Here is a 24,757-nt window from a genome sequence, read left to right as displayed (position 1 = left end):
TCAAGCATGTTTGGGAATAATACATTTTCGAAAATTGCACAAAGTGAAGCAAACAAAGATAATTTCACTAGCCAACTTTGTCTCAGTGCTATTCAAAGGGCCCTTCAAGATTTTAAAAGTTTTGGCCAATCCAATAATGCGCTCAATGTGGACTCTCTTGCTAGATATTTTACGATCGTGCAGCACAGTTTTTCCTGACATTCGATTTTTCTTTTTAAAAAATGTTGGAATGTTAATAGTTACATCTCTAGGAGCAAATAGGTCCTGTACACGCAGCTCTGTTAAGGCTGCATAAAGGGGGCGGGGCCTAATTTATACGGGAAAAGTTTACTGTGACATCACACAAATATAGCAATTCCTCACAATAACAGAAAATGAAATAATTTGCGAATCTAAACTGCATAAGAGTAATGAACTACATCAAAACTTACTACTGCATTCATTTTTGTCGCTAGTTAAATCCCACACAGCAAGATATAAACAAGTCACTGATCGCAATGCACTCGTCGACATGACGTCATCATGGTAAAGTTTGACGCATTTTATGTGCAGTGAGAGGCGGATCAAGTAATTTTTTCACAGTGAAAAATGCATTTTATTATTAAACAGAATATTATTTGCAAATCTTATGTAGACCATTAATACAAATCTGAAACGTTTGTTTAGTGCCATTATTTAAAAAATATCGAGAGAATGTATTGAATTAATTCTACCGTGTTTTTGTCTACAGGGTGTGCATGTTTCACGCCGAGGTGCCTCATTAAATCGCCTTTTCGCAAGGGCATACACTTAATAGATCTTGACCATTTTTTGAATACACATAACGGACGTATTCCTTAACTTGAAAAGTGCTGCTGCTTTCCTGAAATCGATAGCATGATTTAATAAATACATAAAATACTTTGTAAAGGTCACACATATTTCGACATTAGCCAGATAACTTGAAATTTAAACTAATAAAATGCGAATTCTATTTAAAGCAGCAGCACTTTCCATAAACTACAAGTTATGTAGAAACAATGTATTACTTTTATTTTTAATTTTAACTAGGGTATGCCCTTGCGATATTGAAATTTGTTTGTGACCTACATACAGTACACATTACATGCATTTATCACGTGACTATCAAATAACGTGACCAAACCAAATTCAGTACAGAGCGGGTATACAATGTTATTTCAAAGAATGTTAAAGTCATAAGATAATATAGAACCTTTACAAAAATAAATTCAGTTTAAAAAGATATGTATTTATGCACGTTTATATTCTGTTGATTTCTTTGAAGTACGCCTTAACAGTGCTGCGCATTGAAACCCTTATCTGACATTAAGGAATCACCAGGCTCACAAAGATTCAGCAAGGGGCTGCGCTCCACAAGTTAGCGGTCACTTGCAGAACCTCCATAGGCAGGAGAGATGAAAGACACAAGACCACCAGGTGTTGAGCCAATAAGAACCTTCACGGTATTCCTGTTCTTGTACGTAGAGAAAGTTGACTGTTGGGCAACTGGTGGCTTTGGCTTCTTGACTGCAATCTCTGTGCCATCGATTACGAGACGTGTTGTTGGGAACTTTGAGTAAAATCCCTTGGAGCAAAAAAACTTACCAAGTCTCTATCAGGCCAAAAATTTACCTCTCGCCACTGTCTGGACATGAAGTTGATCCATGTTAGCCATACGTTTTCCACAGTTGTTGTAGAGACTGAAAATAACCTACTAAGCTCAAAGTTAGTTTTATGTTGTCTCAGTTTTATAAGAGTTAGAAATAGCTGGTTTTCAATTGAAAGATTCTGCACTTGATTGTAAATGTAATTCAGATGAAATGCAGCCTCCCCTAAACTATAAAGAACATGCAAAAAATCAGTGTATGTTCCGAGCCCTGTATAGAACATCAAACCTTCGCTATCATTAATGAAATTTTCAATCGACATTATTGGAGTTGACATTGTTTGACATGAAGTATCTGTATATACTGCAGCAGAGTTTTCACATGAACTTTCTGTATATTTGAAACTTTCTTCACACTGATCAGCGTCATCCTCATAAATAATTTCTTCAGGGCTACTACATGCTTCCTCCACTTTCTTTTCACGCATAATGCGTCTCTGCTTTCTCTCATCAAGTGACTTTGATGTGTTCTGACTGTTCCATGGAAATATTGAAGGCACTGCATGTGGCTTCCTTTGCCTTCTTAGAGGATCAGCACCTAAAAAAATCCATTCAAACTAACAAGTACAATTAGGCAGTATTACACATGTACAGACTTACATGTACTGATTATATTGCATCTCTTAGAGTCAAGTCATGTTGACACACGTCAATTTAATATTAAATAAAGAATAAAAACAGTACTATTTCGTAGACGTAGCTTGAGTGTATCAAAATTTGATTATGTGATCATAACATTTCTTTATATGATAATGGAGATGCAAAAATATCTTATCCTGTGAGGTATGTCTTTGACTTTCTTCGGACAGCCCTCCTTCCATGATTTGTTGTTTGGATATGCTGATTTCAGAGGCCAGTAATCTGTCATTGTGCTGTCTGCATTTGTAGTCAGAGTTCCCGCAGTTTCATATGACATATCAAAATAGACATAACAATGCCAACTTTTTATAATTAAAAAGAAATTGGCAATTTCATTTCATATTTTGATTGACGTCAAATTTCTAATCAATATGGGAGGCTGTTCCATGAAGTTTAAATTTAACAGCATGTAACATGAAATAAATAACAATTTTCTTGAAAAAAAAAAAGATAAACAAAAACAAGTTGAAATACTGTCGTTATTTCTATGAGAATCTATATTATAATTATTATTCTGTGTAATTCTATACAATAATAATTAACAAATAAAGCTAGGGCATTTGTGTTAACAAGACTTTCTGACCATTTTGAAAATTGGAAATTCGGGTCGTAAAACGACAGTATTGCTCATGTAATCATGAATTAAGAAACAAAAAAAAAATAATAGATAAAAATCTCTTTTATAACAGACATAAATTCAACCCACCGTATCTAGTTTCTGTAACGAAGTCCTCGTCCTTGAAATGCAAATGACACACTACGCTCCGTGGATGTGGGGACCATAACTTGTGTTTATTTAAATTACTATTTCTTTTAATGGCAATAATCCACAGCTTTTTCAATGCCGCATCTTTAGGAAAGCTGAGTCCCCCGCGAGTTGAGCACCCCGACACACAACAACAAGACGGCATTTCAGCTTAAATGCTCGTTTCTACAACTTCTTGTTTATGATATTAAAGAAACCGGAAGTAAGCTTGAACGTTAACGAGCATTGCGCCACCTATGTGTTAGTTAGGGGAAATAAACGACAAATATCGACAATTTAAAGAATCAAAGGAAATGGTTTTATGTTTCATTAAGACCTGCCTTGTTGCCCTTCAAATCATAGCTGAATTGTTATAAAAAAAATCTTCGAAAGTTTTATTTATACCATTTTTGTTTAACTTCAAAGATATGGTCTTAAGAGGTGATTTATTAAATACCTTTAAGAATGCTTCACTTTTTATAAACTTGATTTTTAAAAAAAAAAACAAACATCTTTTTAAAATATTGACAGAACTTAATATCTGAAGTAGTATCTGAAATAGTTATTATCTAATAGAAGCATTATTTATTGTATGAAAATTGTCAACATTTGCAATCTAATGTGTTAAGCTTACCTTCAAATGAAATAATTTGAGAGTAGTTTGCTTTTGATTCTTTTACTATTGAAAATTTTCTTATAGTCAAATTTCATAAAGGCTGACAATAAAACATGTACATGTAGGTCTTGTGTTGATGAAACACACTAAAATCATAGGCACCTGACGTTATTTATTTAAAATATACATGTACTCCTACCTTAAATCTACATTTAATTGGTCAAGATTTTTCAGATTAAACTTAAGTATTTGAAACATATTTGATTCATTCGTCATAGTAATTGAGAGTAATTCATTACGTTTGTAAAAATCAATGTAATTGTATTGCATAGTAATTGAGAAAATTATCAAAGTATTGGAAAGCATTTAATTACGTTTTCAAAGTATTTGAACCCAACCTTGCATGTGACCACATGATGTTTGGTAGAAGACAGTATGCATAAAGATTTAACTCAGATCATTCTCGTATCAAAGAATAAAATCCAAGTCATATTCACTATAATACATTTATTATGATTATCACATTATCATTTCCAGTCGTAGAGACTGAGCCTTCTAATTTTCTTTTTTCTTTCTTTCTTTCCCTTTTTTTTTTGTTGAGGGGTGGGAATTATGTTCTCGAAGTCCATTTACACCGTTCCGGTATTTAAATCAAATACAATATCAATTACACGTAGCTATGTACAGTATATTTACGATAAATAACCTATATGTACATCTGACGAACTGCAGACAAATGTGAACAAATTAACTGAGAGAATATGATTACAAAAGATATATTTGTGTGTTGTTACAATCCGTTATGTTACTCATCATAATTTTATTTCTTTAAAATAGTTTACTTTTATCGGCACTGATGGATTTTGCGTTAGAGAGGGCACTATTGGTTGGGGAGGGGTGTAGGTACCATTAATGTCCACAGAGGGTCAAGGACTGTGTTAGGTTGGAGTTTAGGTAAAGCCCATGAACATACTGAAGCTGAGGAATATGAACAGTTAGAGAACTTTGACATGTAAATGAAGTACTAATTTTACCTTTATTACATCGAAGTGATGACAGTGAAAGCTATATATCTGAAATATATAAAGAGATGGCAATTCAATGCCGGGATCACCACCCCAACCCTCACACCCCCCCCCCATCCCCACCCGAATCTGGTTATGTTTTTTTTATTACAGTGATTAATATGACTATGTGCTTTTTATTATATAACAGGTAAATACTATGGCAAATAATCTTTACAGCGCACAAGATTATCACAAATAAATTACTTTCAACATGTTGAAATCCTTAGAAATGCATTTACCATTTTGGAAAACTTGTTGAAAAAACTATAATCTCTGAAGTCTTTAACAAAACTAATATTCACATTTCTTAAGTTGTTCAGGCTGGTTTGTAGCAAACTGGTAGAGGAAGTTTGTACACTTAAAATAGTGATTAAAAAAGTCTGCAACAATTTACTATTCTAAGTAAATTTAAACGCTGTAAAATGTTTTTTTTCAGGTACTGATTTTTTATGTGCTTTTTCATACATCATATTAAGTTATTCCAAAGAATTTTATATAATGGTGAATGACTATCAACTTTATATTGATAAGCATCTAAACGTTGAGTATAAACTTTCAGGTCTCTACAGCCATACCATTTCAGAGAGTTTTGGAGCTGTATCTCACCCAATACAACTCTGGTGAAACACAATGATGATACATAGATTTGGACAATTTATCAATCATGAGTTCAAGACCTCCCTCTCAAAATTAAGTCAATTATGCACTAACAAGTTAATGTTAAGAAAATCCTTAGTTCAGTGTCAGTCAACTCACATCCAGACATACACAGACTAATTTGAGCTATTTAAATGTACATATCAAGGACTTGTTAAATATAGAAGACCCAATGGCTTGGACCAAGGCTCAGAGGAGTTTAGGATTGAAATTTGTTTATTAATTGTGTATTGTTGTAATCATTGTGATCATTGTTGTCTTTGTTTTCATTTTTGTAAAGAATTCACATCTTCTTTGGATTCACTGGGCCAATATCAACCAACTTGGTGCAAAGTATTTTTTGAATAAAGGGGATTAAAGTTTGTTAAAAGGAAGGGCCAAACCCCCTTCCAAGGGAGCTACTTAATAAATGACATAAATATGTTTAGGTAATTTCAGAATCTTCTTCTCAATTATTACAAACCAGACATGAAAGCTCTCTGACATTGCATCAAATTTGTTCAAATCAATACCCTGAAGGGAAGGGTAGTAGGGTAGGATCACTATAGGGATAAAAATGTTACATTGGATTTTATATTTTAAGTACGAGGGTTGTCCAAAAAGTTCGTGGACAATGGCGTTTTTGTCAAAATGAATGGTTCACGATATACTTATTGTATACCAAATATTAGTTATAAAATCCAAGTCAGAATAGTTTGGTTTTTATTGTTTGAACTTAATATTTTTGTAAAAAAAAAACGGTCATTAAAGGTTGCAGCTAGTGAGCACGGACCAGGGTTAAAATGCCATAAACTTTTTAAAAAAGTGTTCTGATTAAAATGATTATTTTCTTTATAAAACGAGTCAAAGCTTAATACAAATTAAATGTGTCGCAAATAAAACGGCTATCGTCATTTTCCGACATCTTTAGTATCGCTTACTAAATAGACAGTGAGAATATTAAGCAAAAACCGCAAGAAGTACGTTTCAAAAATTGACAGAAAAAGTGACGTCGGCAATCCGAACGGAACAGCGTCCAATCATACAATTATGGTTTAATATGGTGGAAACGACATCAGACACAGAATATTTATTCAAACAACTTGAAATTATTGGAATATATTTAGTTCATTGATTTAAAATTGATGTATACGATTTTTCAACGGTGTGTAAAATTTCGGAGACACTACAAGAAGTGGAAAACCACTGTTATTTGATGAAAATAAGATATCCCTGTTCATGACGTTGTTCTAAATCTAGCGCCGTCGGACAGGCTGTGCAGCCCGAGTATACGAACTGTTTATATTGATGACGCTCGTCAATTATCGTGTATTGTCTTGAATTTTAAAAAAAGTAATCAATTATGGTCTATAGATAAATATTATTGCACACACTTGGCAGTGTGGCATAATAAAGAAAATTAGCGTGTGTCTATGAACATGTAGTAAAAATTCAAAATCCATATTTTTGACGTTATCATGAAATTAGCGTTACGTCAGACTGGGCCGTGCGGCTTGTATATACAAAGTATTTACACCTATAATGTTCATAAAATAGTGCGCATTGTTTAATTTTCTATATATTTACTAAATCATGGTCTATATTAAGATATTATCGTACACTTTTGCTATTGCGGACTTTTTTAAGAAAATTAAGCATGTGTCCACGAACGTTTTGGACAACCCTCGTATATGTTGGTAAACTCGAATGGCGAGGGAAAAGTTTAACAATTTACTTAGTACATGTTTTACTCGAGAAATTAAACTCTTTGTGTTCCTATCTATTTCATCACAACCTTTGTGTGTTTGTTTTTAATTGTATCAGGATTGATTGATTGTTTGTTGTTTAACGTCCATTTCGAGAATTTTACACTCATATGGAGACGCCACCACTTGCAGGTTGAGAGCTGCAAATTTTGACCTATACTCGGCACTTAGGGCCATTGAGCAGTGTGGAATCTTTTTCGTGCCAGAACCTACTGCAACACAGGACCTCGGTTTATACAGTCTCATCTGAAAGACCGGTCTCCACGTTCCACAGTCGCAACAAATGTCTGGGACATTTATTTAATTAAACTTAATATTTATATTTCAGCAAAATATTATTTATTTAAGGTAAATTATACTTTAGATGATATAATTATTTAGGAATTACTTTAGTATGAAAAAAATGTTTCCCTTATAGTATTTATAGTAATAAACTTTGAGAGGTCCGTGACCTATGAAGTAACCCATCAGTGAGATTTCATTGGTCGAGGTTTTTGGAGGGAAATCTTTTTGTGGGCAGTGTATTTTTGGGCAGAACTGGTCATACCAGTCTTTGTGTCCAAACTGACAGGATGTCTAGATTTTCCTGATTTCAGTCAATTTGGGTGTAGCAGTTTATTTTCTTTGATTGTTCAATTCCAGAACTTCAGGTCTGTTCTTAATATTATTTTCATGTATGATTGTAATTTTGTATGTTTATGTGAAAGTGAATGAAAAAGGTGTTTAAATGGTGAATGCAAATTTGAGAGATTGTGTAAATGAGCAATATAAATATTTTATCAGACATTTCACTCTAATTCAAGGATTAAATTGTATATATGTAGGACTGAGTGAAATGAATAAATGAGCTTAAAGTTGTAAAACTATTTTTACAAATAACTTATATAACTGTAATGTGATTAATAGTAAAATTAGGAATTTTATCTTTTGTTTCATATAATTTAAATAATTCTTTCAATTTAAAAGCCTGGGTATTTTTCATTAAATAAAGCAGTTATTATTATTAAAGATTTTTATAGCAGCTAAGGGAGATTATTCATTGTTATGCATTCCTTATAGGACTGTCATAGCTATATGTATAACAGCTAGTATGTACATCCAGACATTTTAACCATATTAAATAATTTATGTGTTTTATGTTTATGTGTTGTTCCATTATATGTATGTGTTGACAGAACTTATTTTTGAGTATTTGTCATGCATGTCTATATTTTATGTTGAATTAAATGTCATGTGTTTATGTCCAATGCATGAAATTGTATTTTTGTTAATGTTCAATATGAAATCACATAAGATTATTTGATTCAGAATTATCTAATATCAGATAATGATTTTGATAATTATTATGATTTTTTTCATTTTAAATGACTAAATTTATAAAGGAATTATTTTTATGATAAATTGATCTGTGATAAAGAAGTGGTAATTATTTTTATATCAATTTAATTCAAAGAGAATATGAATTATAAAGTATGGGATTTATTATAATGATGATGTACTATAATGGAGTTAAATGTGTATTTTTAACTTGTCTAATAATTGTTATTGTTATTACAGGGTCTACTATACTACTCTACTCTGCCATATTGTACTGTTACCATGGTTACTATTATCTATTAAATACCACTATGAATCAAGGATCAACTTCGTTTTTATTCAACGAACCCTATTACATATATGTTGAGTCAAAGCGATAGTATCGTCTGTTTCAGTTTCCATAGTTACCTTCAAAGGAATTTCGGGTAAGAAAGGTAAACGCGATTTTAATTAATATTAAAACCATTCTTCACACCGAAGGAAGATCTAACGGACGTCCGTTGGTGAAGAAAAATCATCCATATGTTTTAATTACATTATCTTTGTCATTGCTATTAAGCTGAAAGTTCCGAAACCAGTTTCACTGTAACAAAAATATGTAGGCGAAATATCATCCCGCCGTGTGATTCGGCCACGCTATGACCTCTGACCCCCTGATAAGTTCATACAAAATTGTACATATTTTCTCTTCAATAGGTTCATCTAAGAAATATTATTTGGAAATAAAAATATTGATCTATAAATGAAAATGAACAGTCTCGAGTGGGACAGGATCTTAATTTTTTGGAAAAAAAAAGTTCACGAGTACAAAAATTTATGTTAATTGCATTTTCTTTGATTTTTCCTAATGACTAAAGAAGATTTAAGTTCTGATTGAGATCGGCATTTTTTTCTTCAAGGAGAAATGATCACGAATTCAAGGGAAAATTAGTTAATATAAATCACTCATCCAACATCAGAAATTCTTAATGTTTTTGAAAGCAAATTCTTATTGCGTACGGTCATATTTGCTCTGCTCCAATGCTACAGGCGTAGGTTGAGGTCATAAATAGTTCAACTTAGATGTACCAAGAAAGTAAAAAATCATTCTCGTCTTAATGGTTAATGGCAAATTTAGCCACAGTAACAATTTTTAAATATGCGAACACAAGCATGCATGTTTGTAGATTCAGGTTATTAAAACTGTGACCCTAAAGGTCAGGATTTTGCAGAAAGTCATATTTTTTAGATAGATGTGGATTTCTTTGTAAAACAAAACATTAAGAAAAATGTCAAATCAATATTTAAAGATGGATACATGTATGTTTTCTGAATTAAAAATGTCGAGTTACTGCCATTTCATGATCTTTTAGTTAATAGTATCCATCTTTCATATTTATTTTTTTTTTCAGAAATTGCAAAGTGTTTCAAATAAACAAGTGTTATACTGAAAATATTCTCATTAACTCATTGTATCCCTCCTCCACGGCACCTGATCCCACCACTAAATTTTGACGTCCGTGTTTGCTCTGCTCCAAATTTGTATCATTTCATTGGACTTTCCAGATTGAATACTATTCGTTATCTTCATATTTCATTGTAAAGTTCTAGATTTGAGTAATACAGAAGGTGTTATAAAATTTGTGAACAAGATATGAACAAGAAACTGTAATATCAAGGTAATATAATCTTTGAATTTGTAATGATTTTGTTTGTTTGTTGGGTTTTTAAATCTAGATCTAATTGTGCCCTGTGATAAGCAGACCTATTTTTGTATTCATATGAAGCAAAATTTATTCACAAACTTCTAAATAAAAAGATGTCTATTGCTGTGACCTTCAATTCAACATTTAGATGTATGGTCGACATTTTATCTATTTACTATATCCATTTTCATTCCTGCGTTGATTCGATATATCCCTTTGAATTCGAAAGAAAAGATACCAAGAAGTCTGACACATTTGTTTTTAAATTTTGTTTGGATTTCTGAATATTTTACTAAATAAGATGTTAATGATAACCTAACAACAAAACATTATGAGAAACGGAAGGACTTCAATTTTCTATCGTCAACTTCCCTTGTTTATCAAGCAATATACCATTATCACCTGCATATAGAGTTTATATCTCTCTTAGTTGATTCGATATGCAAAACATGCTCTACATACGAACAATTTCTAAAACGAGGCAAGCTATTGACGAATTCGAATAAGTTGATGAAACAATGATATCAACAGTCTTGTTTAAAGTCAATGCAACATTTTTTTTCAAATTCAGTGGTCAATGGAATGACCTTGTCAACAAATACATTCTATTATTAAGTCGAATGTTGACTGACGTTTTTCATACAGATTGTTAGACCATCATTTTCCCTGAATTGTGTACGGATCTTTTCCCTTTTTTCCCCGATCATGACAAGCTTGTAATGCTTATCCTTCTATGGCATCTGATCCTACCTCTGATGTTTTTAGAGATCTGTGTTTGCTCTGCTCCAAATTTGCATTATTTTGATGAACTTTTGAGCTTGATTACAGTTCGTTATCAACCATTTATGAAAGAAGACAAAATCATCAATGCCTTAAGCTTCCAGTTGAGACCTTTATTATGCATGTGTATACAATCAGAAGATACAAAAGGAACAATTGGAGACTGAAACACATGCTAGCAGACTCCGATGTGAATGAATCCAAGATATGGTGATTTTTAAAGATTTTATTCTGCAGTTGAAATGTAATTGATACAGGTTTGAAATATTTTTAAAGAAAGATGCAAATGTTTTGTTTTGAATTTTGCTGATTTTAATTCAAGCAGAGTATATGCCCTTTTGTACATATATCACAAATGAAATATTTGTTTTTATTTCAAATTCGTTTTTACGACTTTCAAAATATTGACATATATTTTACACAAATTGTTGTTCTTTCCCGTATTCCTGCGATCATAGTGCATTCTAAGTTTACAGATGACATCTTTCCAAAACAAAAAAAAAAAAAAACCCAACGAATATTGAATTGATCAAATACCTTCACATAAACATATGCATGAACCAAACATCATATGTATGAATTTGCATAAAGTGTACATATATGACTGTTTTGCTAAAAGCCAAAGAATATGAATTGATTATTATGTTAACTATCCTCATAGTGTCTAGAATGTGTCTTCATTACAAATATTAAAATTTTGTTGAAATAAACTGCCAAATTATGTAACATTTTTTTTTATATCATACATATTGAGCCCTGTTCACTGGAGCTGTGGTCAGTGTTGGGCCAACACTAGGGTTTAAAATATTTTACAGAGTGTGGAGAAAAAAGAGTTCCACATTTTATATGCAAGGCAATATGAATTTAATTTCTTCATTCCCCCCTAAGGTTCATTCCCCCCTAAGGTTTGATGACGTAAACCTTTCCTCCTCTGAAAGAGCAAGCGACATTTTTGTCCTTCCTTTTTGTGGATCTGTTTGGATTCTGAAATTTGAAATAAAAGATTCTTGAATAATTATTGGGAGCAACTTTCGATTACACATACATACTGCAATAAACATTTTTCTCTCTCAATGACTAATGAGAGATAAATATATGTGAAAGTATCCATATTAGTTCAAGCAGGCAGCAAGATATTTTGCCACAACCCTTTTCCTCAAAATGTCTTTGCTGTTTATTTTATTTAAAGACTGAACGCCTAACCGATTTTGAAAAAGATTCATTCTCCCAATCATGTTTTTATTTTACATTTTGGGCAGCTTGAACATTGTGTATTTTTTTTATGCTCTGATTGTTAAAAATCATTCGGACTGGAATACTAGAAAAAAGATGTTATTTGTAGCAGTGTATTATATTTTGCTTAATGATATGATTCTATGAATAAGCGGCTATTTAGCATAAGCGGTTGAGAATGTCAAGAATGCACTAATTAAAGGCACGAAGCGTTGCATAAGAAATTCTTAATAATATTTGTATCATTAAGCGGCGTTGCATCATCAGCGGTTGCTACACGGCTGGGAAAATCTGAACATTTGCGATTGTTTTGCGATTCATTTGAAAAATCATTTTATCTGGGGCTAAAGTTGACGAGAGAAATGAAGAAAAAAGCAAATCGTAAATGATGAACGACGGTCGAACAAATAGAAGAAGATTTTTTTCTCTCACACCAGTAACTCAGATTGGTTAAAAAGGAAAGGAATATCCATTTCATAAAAAAAATCTTATCACAAACAGCTGTGCTTCCGTATTTTGAATGGAAAAGTAATGGAAGACAATAGATATTGTTGTTTTACTCCGCTATGATGATAAAAGAATGCAATGTAAAAAAAAAGATATGCCCAGGTTGCAACAATCTTACCCTCCTGACGTGAGTATCATGAATTCCCCCATCTTCCAACTTAAAATAATTAGCAGAAGCTATGTGGTCACCATTGGTTAACAAAGTTTCATCGTCCTGAAATCAAACTTGCCATTTGAATATTTAAAATAAAAATCAAAGAATATTTAGTTCGTGAAATACTGCAATTTCGTGTTAACTTCATTGACACACTTAACAAAGACAGTATTCTTAATATATAAATGCAAGGTGTTTGTGTAGAAACACACAATGATGGCACTTTCTTCAATGATCCTTTTAATTTATAGTTTTATGACACACTCTGCTTTTTAATTTATCCTCTCCTAATCATATATGCATTGTCCCCTAGTATCTAAGACATCGAATTAATCGACCTTTTAATGCTATAAAAAGCACTGCCAAATTCTATCTAATTAAAGTCTAGGAAAATCTGAACATATGCGATCATTTTTTTGGGATTGATATGAAAATGGGTTTTATCGTGAACAAAAGCTGAGAAGAGAAATGACGAAAAAATATTTTCCAAAATGGTAAATGATGAACGATGGAGGTCGAAAAACGAGGACTCTTTCAGTGTGATATTAAAGACTCATATTTCCTAAACAGTAAAGGAATGTTTATTTCATGAAGAAACTCTTATCATACAAATCTGTGCTTCCGTCTTCTGTTAAAAGAATGAATTTAAAATACGATGCTAAAGTTACAAACAACTAACTCCCTTAATGTGCCTATGATGACGAAGACTTCTTCCAACTTCAAATAAGAAGCAGAAGCTATGCGGTCACCATGGGTTGTCAAAGTTTCATCACCCTGAATTCAAATTTGCAATTTTGAAAAGTCATAAAACCAAACTATTCTAACATTTTGTGAAATAATGCACGGTATCTCCATTTCCTGTGAAATTCATCATCTACAAACTGAACGAGACCATACTTTTAATTCTTTAGGTGTATGGTTTTTGTAGAACCACAAAATGATGCAAGTTCCTAGAACAGCCATTTTGGTAATTATTTTATGACACACTCTTAACATTTTACGTCAATTGCCTTGTAATATTTTAGATAGTTATTAAACAGAGGCTATTTATTGTATTAAATAGTATTACTTTATTCCTATGAATGCAAGAAAAATCAAATAATACGCAATTGCTTTTCAAATTCATAAGAAAAATGGTTAACTTGGCGTATAACTTAAGGAGATAAAAGAAAGTGTTATTTTTTCAAAGTAAACGAAAAAAGGAAGGTCGACAAAAATGCGATTTTTTGTCTGTGTCATATCAGTGACTTAGAGTGCTTTCAACGGAGGAAAATGTCCACTTTATGAAGAAATCTGATCATAAATATTTGTGTTTCAGTATCGTCAATGGAAAAGTAAAGAAAAACCTCGGACTGTATTGTTTAACTCCGATACAAGTTTAAGGAAAGTAGAAAGGATGCAACAGTCTTAAACTCGCTAACGATCCTATGATGACCATGGATTCATCCATCTTTCAACTTAAAATAAGGAGCAGAACCATGGCTTATCAAAGTTTTGACATTTTGAAATCAAATTATTTATGTAAATAATTTATTTAAAATAAATATCAAAGAATATTTACTTTCTTGAAATACGAGTATTGCAAAACATTTCCATTTCCTGTAAATCTCATCATCGACAAACTGAACAAGACAATATTCATTATTTATAATGTATAATGTTTGTGTAGAAGCACATACGAATGGCACTTCCTAGAATGACCCTTTTGATTTATCGTTTTATGACACACTCTCCTTCTTTATATTGATCCTTTCCTAATTAATAATGTTTGAATTGCCCCGTAAAAACTACGATATCGAATAAATCGAGCTTGTACATACTACATGTATTGAAAAAAAGCATTGCGGTATCCCTCTGAAGTTTGAACAAAATCTTAACAAACTCACTATTTTTTTCTGCATTTCACATGAAAAGACGTTTTATTGGTGACAAAACTTAGGAAGAAAAAAAAAAATTATTTTGCTAAATAGTGAATAATAAAAGATGGTCAAAGAACAACCGAGGAGGGTTTTGTAATGTTATATAAGTGATACAGATTGCCTAAACAAAAAAAATCTTATCTTAAACATCTGTGCTTACGTATTATGAATTGAAAAATAATGGAAAACGTCGGACTGTATTGTTTATCTCCTATTGAATGTCAAATGAAAATTCAAAAGATCCTTAATTTGCAACAAACTTACCGCCCTCATGTGCCTACGATGTCCATGAATTCCCCCATCTTCCACCTTCAAATAAGGAGCAGAATGTATGTGCTCATCATTTGTTGTCAAAGTTTCATCATCCTGAAGTCAATCGTGCAATTTATATAAAAAATATCCATGAATATTAACTTAGGGGAAATTTATCAAAATATTTCAATTTCCTATAAATTCATCATCGACAAACTAAACAAGACAATACTTCTATTGTTTCAATTGTAGGATGTTTATGTAGAAGAACATAATGATGACACTCCCTAAAATTATCCCTTTGATTTATCATTTTATAACATACTCTGCAGTTATACTGAACCTTTCCTAATCATATTTGAATTCTAAGATATATAGTAATTCAAGCTTGTATATCAAAACGTCAGACTGTATTGTTAAATTCCGAAACAATGTTAAAGGAAAGTAGAAAGGATGCTTAATTTGCAACACACTTACCCCTCTCACGTGTCTATGATGACCATGAATTCCCCCATCTTCCAACTTCAAAGAAGGAGCAGAATGTATGTGGTCACCATTAGTTGTCAAAGTTTCGTCATCCTGAAATCAAACTTGCAATAAGAAGATTGCAAATCAAACTATTTTAATATTTCGACAAATATTGCACAGTATCTCCATTAACTGTAATTTTTTTCATCGACAAACTGAACGAGACAATACTGTTAATATTTCAAGTAAAGGATTTTTGTGTAGAAGCACAAATTGATGGCAATTCCTAGAATGATCATTATGATAATTGTTGTTTGACACCTTCAGATTTTTCATTGTTTCACAGCACATCTTACCTGAAAATGTATCATTTTATGTAAAAGTGGAGGAGAAAAAAAGCCTTTTTCAATACACTAGTAGACGATGAAGGATGGACGACGAAAAGCAAGAAAGGCTTTTTTCTGTGTTATGCTTTTGACTCAGATTGTCTTTAATGAAGGTTAATATCTATTGCATGAAGAAAATTTAATCGTACATATCTGTATTTCAGTATTATGAATGGAAAATAATGGAAAACGTTAGAGGGTTTTGTATGATTCTGATACAAAGTTTAAAAACGAAGGTTAAGTTGCAACAAACTTATCCCCCTCACGTGCTTATGATGACTATGAATTCCCTCATCTTCCAACTTCAAATAAGGAACAGAGTGTATATGGTCTCCATTAGTTGTCAAGGTTTCGTCATCCTGAAATCGAAATTGCAATAAGAATATTTGCAATATCAAACCATTTCAATCTTTCGACAAATACTGCAAAGTATCTCCATTTCTTGTAAAATTCATCATGTACAAACTGAACGAAACAATACTTTTAGTACTTCAAATGTAGGTTTTTTTTTGTTTTTTTGTTTTTTTTTTTGTTTTTTTTTTTTTTTTTTTGCAGAATCACACAATGATGGCAGTTCCTTGAATGATCATTTTAATGATTGCTTTATGACACCCTCTACCTTTTTATTGTTCCACTGCACACCTTATCTGTATTGCCCTCTAATATTAAAGGTAATTAATAAACTGTGACAGTATAGTCATTGAAAAAAGTACTGACAGGTCAAGCACGTGGACTTCGTGTCAACTTGAAGCAGGAAAATAAAAAAACCGATTATGACTGTAAAACAAATGGATTTGTTGATAAAAATGGTTACTTTCATTGCCTGATATATTTGGGAAAAAATAAGAATTTTTATTTGATATAGGTACAAACATTTGAGGAAGGGGGGCTAAAACCGAATCTCTCTCTCTCTCTCTCTCTCTCTCTCTCTCTCTCTCTCTCTCTCTCTCTCTCTCTCTCATATTTGTCTGTTTAATAAAAACTATGACAGTATATTACTTAAATATCAAGTTGTGAAAATCTAATATATAACAAATAATATGAATGCCTCTTTGTATCATCTTGTCCGAGTATAATCACGGCCGGGAAATGTCTACAGATACATGTATAAGTCTGCTCAATAAATCATCATAAAAAATAAAACTGACACATCAGTATATTATTGCATCAAAATTTTAAAATACTGGCGTATTTATGCAATACATCCACATACCTTTGTTAAATATTTTATTTTTTTTCTCTCATTTTTTTTTTACACGGAATTGCCTTGGCACGGATATACATGTATAGATATATGGTTGTTACAACCGTTGTGATTCATTCTATAAGTCCGTAGTTTGCTCTTCTAAAATCCACATTATTTATAATGATTTTTTATATCAAATAAGAATAAACATATTTATTTTACAACTAGATTACTACCGCGTTCGGTAACAATTACAATGTTTTACAGCGATAAAAATCGTGTTATTAAAACGTTGAATTTGAACATCGTACATATCTGCAGAAAATATTGTATGAAACTTAAATTAATAATTTTATTTAATGTGCATGTATCGTCTTTCTTAGGACAGTTTTCATTGATTTGTTTATTTATTTATTATTCATTTATTTTTTAGCACCAGGCATACATATAATAGAATAGTTTCAATGCAAGGAAAAGATCAGAGGCATTCCGAATAAATCGTTCATCTTGCGTTCACCGTTCGTTCACCGTTCACTTTGCGTTCGCATTTGCGCTCTGTTCGCGTTCTGCGTTCGCTCACCGTTCACCGTTCACACATCGTTCACCAAGTTGCGTTCAGCGTTCACACATCCTTCACTCACCGTTCGCTCTGCGTTCGTTCAGCGTTCGTTCACCGTTCGTTCAGCGTTCGCTCACCGTTCAAGTGGGAAAGTAGAACGTTTCAGGGACTGTATATACCTCCGAATGTAGAGAAATCTAATCATATGCAATTGCTTTTCAAATTCTTATGAAATGTCGCATTTTGTGTAAAAGTTCAGGACAGAAAAAAGTCTTTTCTTCAAAATAATCGATGGGCAATGATCGATGAAAAACAACAAGGGCTTTTTCTCTGTCATAATAATAACTTTTATTAGATGAAATCGAGGAAAATATCTATTGTATGAAGACAATTTCATCACTCATGTATGTGTTTGAGAATTATAAATGGAAAATAATGGAAAATGTTGAACAGTTTTGTGTAACTCAAATACAATGTTTAAGGAAAGTAAAAAAGTTGCTTTAGATGCAACACTCTTTCCCCCCTCATGTGCCTATGATGTCCATGAATCCCCCTTCCTCCAACTTAAAGTAAGGAGCAGAATGTATGTGCTCACCATTGGTTGTCATAATTTCGTCACAATGAAATCAATCTTGCAATTTATGTAAAAAAATATAAAAAGAATACAATGTATTTACTTACTGGAAGTATTGCAAAATATTTCCATTTTCTTCAAATCTCATTATCGACAAACTAAACAAACCAACAGTTTCATTGTTTCTATTGTAGGATGTTTGTGTAAAAGCACATCATGATGACACTTCCTAGATGATCCATCTGATTTATCATTTTATGACACACTCTACTTTTTATATTCATCCTATCCTAATCATATTTGCAATGCCCCGTAATATTTAAGATATTGTATAATTCAAGCTTGTATATCAAATCGTCAGACTGTATTGTTTAACGCCGATTCAATGTAAAAGGATAGTAGAAAAAGATACTTAAGATGCAACAAACTTACCCCTCTCACGTGCTTATGATGTCCATGAATTCCCCCATCTTCCAATTTCAAATAAGGAGCAGGGTATATGTGGTCACCATTGGTTGTCAAGGTTACGTCATTCTGAAATGAAACTAGGAATTCGAATATTTACCAAACCAAACAATTTTTACATTTGGTAAAATTCTGCAGAGAATTTCATTCCCTGTAAATTTCATCATCGACAAACTGAACGGGACAATACTTTTAATATTTCAAGTAAAGAACTAGTATTAATTGTAACGGGGACCGTTACAGATGTTCCCCAAACGCTCCCCAACTCCCTTTTGGTGTCATTTCCTGTAAGCTTCATTAAATAAGGCAATTAAGTATATTGGTCATTTAACGCATTTCACGCGCGCGCACGTGCATGCATGCATGTGCAGGTTGACCATGTCATTCCGTCTATACTATAAATGCATCTTTATATTCTCAGTATCAAAACATTTCATCAAAAAATATATAAGTTCCGGCTATATCAAGTATATTGGTCATCTTAGCATTGCGCGCACGCGCACCTGTATGCATGTTCATAATGACCATGCCATTTTGTCTACACTTATAATATGTCTGTTCATTCTTAGTATCAAAGCTTTTCATCAAAAAATATAAAAGTTATGGCTATATTAAGTATATTGGTCATTAAACACATTGCACGCGCGCGCATGTGCATGCATGTGCATGATGGCCACATCATCTTGTCTACACTTTTAATATATCTGTATATTCTTAATATCAAAGCTTTTCATCAAAAAATATAAAAAGTACGGCTATATTAAGTAAATTGGTCATTTAACACATTGCACGCGCGCGCACGTGCATGCATATGCATGCATGTGCATGATGGTCATGTCGTCTTGTCTACACTTTAAATACATATAAATGTTTTGAGTATCAAAGCATTTCATCAAAAAGTTTCAAAATTACAACTATATCAAGTAAATTGGTCATTTTACGCTTTGCGCGTGCGCGCACGTGCATGCATGTGCATGTTGACCATGTCATCTTGTTCACACTTTTAATATATCCTTATATTCTGAGTATCAAAGCATTTTATCAAAAAATATAAAAGTTACAGCTATATCAAGTATATTTGTCATTTTACGCATTGCACGCGCACGCACGTGCATGCGCGTGCGCGCAAAATGACCTTCGTTCCGCAAATCTACATAACATGCCTAGTAACCCTAAAAAGGTTTCACCTCAATCGGATGTGTAGTTTCGGAGATCACTCACGGACAAAAAAGTACCCAGGAAGAAAAATAATAATAATAATAATAACTAGATACTTATTGCCTTGGCAATAACAGGTCTTCCGTTTTCTTGACTTCTTTGGAAAAAAAAAACACAATCTTGTCAAAAAGATTACTCTAAAAAATTAACAAAAGTTATCTCAAGGCTTCCAAAGATATGTAAATACAGATAAAAACAAACGGAATTACTTTTCTGTTTTCTTTATGTACTTCGTCATGAACGAAAGTGCTCCAAATGAATAAAATGTTCATTCTACACCTAAATTATTCACGACTGATCATCCCTAAAAGTTTCCATGAAAAACTACTCATGTTTGAGACAACTTCCGGTTTTTCGGTTGGCACTTCCGATGAAAATAATATGCATGGTCATGGTCTTTCTTACATCTGCATTAGCCAAATATATCTGTAAAAACTAAAAAACTGTAACAATTCACTTTTTTGCATCGCTTCCTGTCACGACCGGAAGTGACGGCAACGTACGATTTTTACATGATGTAGATAAACTGGTGACTGACTATCAGTTCTGAAAGATTTAGACTTCAGTCATGTACTGTTTTTGAGCAATGAGGTGAGCAAAGTTTCAATTTGAGGACAGAAAAACACGCGACCGGAAGTGCATTTTCCTAAGATGGTTGACTTCACACTAGACAATTGCAGTCTCAATAACATATGCAAAAATCATTGCAAAAACTTTATCAATAAGCGATATTTTTGAGAAAGTTAAAAATCCCGATTACAAAGTTTCTCTCTTATAACCGGAAGTTGTCGTTTTTTGTTTCCAGTGAGACCAACACATATAGAAACTGTGAAAGAGATTCAATTATATGATGCAAGTTTTATTTCAAAAGAGAAAAGTTTAAATTTTTGATTTCTTTGATCACTTCCTGTAACGACCGGAAGTGACGGCTGACGCTATTAACCCAAAGGGTTAAGCTTACTCCTTAAGTTCTATTACTCTTATAAGTATAGTGTCTTATTCTCTTACCGTTTCTGAGATCTCACTTTGACAAGTTCTTATTTTGCGGACAGTAAAACACGCGACCGGAAGTGAATTTTACCAAGATATTTGACGTTATTCTAGACAGTCTAAATTTGCAGTCTAAATAACATATCTAAAAATCATTTCAAATACTTCATCCATAAGCGATATTTATGGGAAAGTAAAATACGAAAATTATGTACTTTTTCGCTTATAACCGGAAGTTGACGTTTTTGTTTCCGGTGGGACCTACATATTTCGAAACTGCAAAACAGATGCAATAATGCCATGCAAGATTCAATTAAAATAAGAAAAGTTGAAATTTTCGATTTCTTTGATCACTTCCTGTGACGACCGGAAGTAACAACTGACGGATCTAAACCAATTCTGCAAACTTACTTGTCATGATCTATCACTCGTGAAAGTTTGGTGTTTTAAGCTTTTACCGTTTCTGAGATCTCGTCCGGACATGATCTCTTTTGAAAAAACGGAAATCGAACATATCTGACGACCGGAACTGAATTTTGCAAAATCCTTCAAAATGTTTTAAGTTTATTATATTTGTCATAAACTCTGAAAGTTTCAAGAAAATCCACCAAGCCATCTCTGAGAAATTGCTTGGACAAAAAACGGGAAAAAATAATAATAATAATAAAAAGTAGAATCACTATAAGGTCTTCCGTCTGAAACGGAAGACCTTAATAAGAAGAAACAGAGTAAAAACAATATGTTCCCAAACTTCGTTTGGGGAACATAATTATTGTGTAGAAACACAAATTGATGGCAATTCCTAGAATGGTCATTATGATAATTGTTGTTTGACACCTTCTGATTTTTTATTATTCCACTGCACATCTTACCTGAATTGCGATGTAATATTTAAGATAATTAATGAACTGATGTTTTTTATTCTTTGAGAAAGTACTGCTACATTTCTTCGAATGCAAGGGAATCTGAACATATGTAATTGCCTATCGAATTCATATGAAATATATCATTTGATGTAAAAGTGGAGGGGAAAAAAGTCAATTTCCAGTACACTAGTAAACGATGAAGGGCGGACGACAAAAAAAAAAAAAGAAAAAAAAAAAAAAAAAAAAAAAAAAAAAAGGCTTTCTCTGTGTAATGCTTTTGACTCAGAATTGTCTTTAATGAAGATTAATATCTTTTGCATGAAGAAAATGTAATCATACATATCTGTACTGCAGTATTATGAATGGAAAATAATGGTAAACGTTAGAGCGTTTTGTATAATTCCGATACAAAGTTTAAAAAAGAAGGTTAAAAAACGTTAAGTTTCAACAAACTCACCCCCCTCACGTGCTTATGATGTCCATGAATTCCCCCATCTTCCAACTTCAAAGAAGGAGCAGGATATATGTGCTCACCATTGGTTGTCAAGGTTTCGTCATTCTGAAATGAAACCAGGAATTCGAATATTTACCAAATCAAACTATTTTTACATTTGGTAAAATTCTACAGAGAATTCATTCCCTTTAAATATCACCATCGCAAACTGAACAGGAAAATACTTTTAATATGTCAAATAAAGGATTTTTGTGTAGAAGCACAAATTGATGGCGATTCCTTGAATGACCCTTTTGATAATTGTTGTATGACACCTTCTGATTTTTTTGTTCCACTGCACATCTTACCTGAATTGCGATGTAATATTTAAAATAATTAATGAACTGATGTTTTATATTCTCTGAGAAAGTACTGCTATATTTCTCCGAATGCAATGGAATCTCATCATATGTAATTGCTTATCGAATTCATATGAAATGTATCATTTAATGTCAAAGTGGAGGAGAAAAAAGTCATTTTTCAATCCACTTGTAAACGATGAAGGGCGGACGACAAAAAAAAAAAAAAAAAAAAAAAAAAAAAAAAAAAAAAGGCTTTCTCTGTGTAATGCTTTTGACTCAGAATTGTCTTTAATGAAGATTAATATCTTTTGCATGAAGAAAATGTAATCATACATATCTGTACTGCAGTATTATGAATGGAAAATAATGGTAAACGTTAGAGCGTTTTGTATAATTCCGATACAAAGTTTAAAAAAGAAGGTTAAAGAACGTTAAGTTTCAACAAACTCACCCCCCTCACGTGCTTATGATGTCCATGAATTCCCCCATCTTCCAACTTCAAAGAAGGAGCAGGATATATGTGCTCACCATTGGTTGTCAAGGTTTCGTCATTCTGAAATGAAACCAGGAATTCGAATATTTACCAAATCAAACTATTTTCACATTTGGTAAAATTCTACAGAGAATTCATTCCCTTTAAATTTCACCATCGCAAACTGAACGGGAAAATACTTTTAATATGTCAAATAAAGGATTTTTGTGTAGAAGCACAAATTGATGGCGATTCCTAGAATGACCTTTTTGATAATTGTTGTATGACACCTTCTGATTTTTTTGTTCCACTGCACATCTTACCTGAATTGCGATGTAATATTTAAAATAATTAATGAACTGATGTTTTATATTCTCTGAGAAAGTACTGCTATATTTCTCCGAATGCAATGGAATCTCATCATATGTAATTGCTTATCGAATTCATATGAAATGTATCATTTAATGTCAAAGTGGAGGAGAAAAGAGTCATTTTTCAATACACTTGTAAACGATGAAGAGCGGAGAACAAAAAAAAATAATTAAAAAAAAAAATAAAAATAAATAAAAAGGCTTTTTCTAAGTAATGCTTTTGACTCAGAATTGTCTTTAATGAAGATTAATATCTTTTGCATGAAGAAAATGTAATCATACATATCTGTACTTCAGTATTATGAATGGAAAATAATGGTAAACGTTAGAGCGTTTTGTATAATTCCGATACAAAGTTTAAAAAAGAAGGTTAAGTTGCAACAAACTCACCCCCCTCACGTGCTTATGATGTCCATGAATTCCCCCATCTTCCAACTTCAAATAAGGAGCAGGATATATGTGCTCACCATTGGTTGTCAAGGTTTCGTCATTCTGAAATGAAACCAGGAATTCGAATATTTACCAAATCAAACTCTTTTTACATTTGGTAAAATTCTACAGAGAATTCATTCCTTTTAAATTTCACCATCGCAAACTGAACGGGACAATAATTTTAATATGTCAAATAAAGGATTTTTGTGTAGAAGCACAAATTGATGGCGATTCCTAGAATGACCCTTTTGATAATTGTTGTATGACACCTTCTGATTTTTTTTTTATTTCCACTGCACATCTTACCTGAAGTGCGATGTAATATTTAAGATAATTAATGAACTGATGTTTTATATTCTCTGAGGAAGTACTGCTATATTTCTCCGAATGCAAGGGAATCTCATCATATGTAATTGCTTATCGAATTCATATGAAATGTATCATTTAATGTCAAAGTGGAGGAGAAAAGAGTCATTTTTCGATACACTTGTAAACGATGAAGAGCGGACAACAAAAAAAAAAGAAAGAAAAAAAAAGGCTTTTTCTGTGTAATGCTTTTGACTCAGAATTGTCTTTAATGAAGATTAATATCTTTTGCATGAAGAAAATGTAATCATACATATCTGTACTTCAGTATTATGAATGGAAAATAATAGTAAAGTTAGAGCGTTTTGTATAATTCCGATACAAAGTTTAAAAAAGAAGGTTAAGTTGCAACAAACTCACCCCCCTCACGTGCTTATGATGTCCATGAATTCCCCCATCTTCCAACTTCAAATAAGGAGCAGGATATATGTGCTCACCATTGGTTGTCAAGGTTTCGTCATTCTGAAATGAAACCAGGAATTCGAATATTTACCAAATCAAACTATTTTTACATTTGGTAAAATTCTACAGAGAATTCATTCCCTTTAAATTTCACCATCGCAAACTGAACGGAACAATAATTTTAATATGTCAAATAAAGGATTTTTGTGTAGAAGCACAAATTGA

The 24,757-nt window shown here is 32.3% G+C and overlaps 1 pseudogene; it reads right to left on the bottom strand.

Moving 5' to 3' along the window:
• LOC133187648 (uncharacterized) lies at window positions 1-3,216 on the bottom strand (annotated as a pseudogene).
• Between the last annotated feature and the right edge of the window lie 21,541 nt (window positions 3,217-24,757).

This window comes from Saccostrea echinata, unplaced genomic scaffold (assembly GCF_033153115.1).
Source record: "Saccostrea echinata isolate AGI-Se365-2 ecotype Australia unplaced genomic scaffold, CSIRO_AGI_Sech_v1 ptg000015l, whole genome shotgun sequence".
NCBI classification, from domain to species: Eukaryota; Metazoa; Mollusca; class Bivalvia; order Ostreida; family Ostreidae; genus Saccostrea; species Saccostrea echinata.
Note: the sequence above shows the minus strand (reverse complement) of the source record. Positions and strands in the feature narration are given on the sequence as shown.